Source organism: Vanellus vanellus, assembly GCF_965231255.1.
Source record: "Vanellus vanellus genome assembly, chromosome: 2".
Classification (NCBI taxonomy): Eukaryota; Metazoa; Chordata; class Aves; order Charadriiformes; family Charadriidae; genus Vanellus; species Vanellus vanellus.
The window spans coordinates 137,712,700-137,713,825 of NC_138906.1; positions in this window are offsets into that span (position 1 = coordinate 137,712,700).

Genomic DNA, 1,126 nt, shown 5'->3' on the forward strand with positions numbered 1-1,126 from the left:
TGTTTCAGGTTAGTTTATTCAGCATCTTAGAACTAATAGGTTTTATATCCTTTTCTATTTTTTTTTTGTAGAGTTCTTGCATTTTTAACTTAAATTCCAGAAACTAGATTCATCTAGTAATTGAATTAAATTTGTTGAATATAGTGGAAAGGTGAATGTATTTTGCCTGCACAGATGCATATGATGTGTTTTTTGTCAAAAGCAGTGGTTGCGTTTCAGTAAAATCTAGTCCCAGGAGTATGTTAAACAATTGACTGGAGGGTGTGAGGAGTGGACTTACTTTTTAAAGAAGTTTCAGGGGATAAGCAAACTAGAAATCAATACATTATAAATTAAGCTTATTATGAAAATTGTTTTTAACACATTATTTTATTGTTATCCAAGTAATATCTGATAAGCAAGCAGACTTAGATTGGGATTGCTCTGTCCAATTGCATTTGGGTAGCAGAGTATGTAAGTCCAAAATTGCTTTGGGGGTCTCTGGTGCAAAGCAATCTTGGTTAAGGCTAGTGCGAGAAGGCTAGTCTTTGCTTGACTGCCTGCTTGCAGTCATCGTGGTGCTTGTAGCCTCATATAGGTGAACAGTGAATGCATGATGCCCAAGCAGAATTGTGTAACAAGTACATAGATTTTTTTTTTTTTTTTTTTTCAGGTCACATGCTTTCTAGTGGCTTTAGTTGATCTTAAAGCTCATTAATAGAAGACCAGATTGTGTATCTGGAAGTCAGATTGATCAAATAGTGCTGCTTATTTGCCTTTGGTTTTGTTGTGTTTCCATATGCGCTACAGGGGAAGCTCATGGATTTTCCTGGATAATCATCATGACTGAGTGCCTCTCTAAAGTGCCTGTACATTAACACTCACAGTATGGGAACAAATGGGAGGAATTGGAGGTCTGCATGCAGTTTCAGGGCTAGGATCTTGTTGGGATCATGTGTAGGTGGTAGGACAGCTCACAGGACTGCGGTGTTGCGGTGGATGAATACAGGCTCTTCAGGAAGAACCAGCTGGAGGACAAAGGGGGAAGTTGCCCTTTATGTGGGAGAGCAGTGGGAATGCATGAGGTTTTGCGTGGAGCCACCTGGGAGCTTACAGATCATGGTTAGCAGGCAGAGCAACGTGGGAA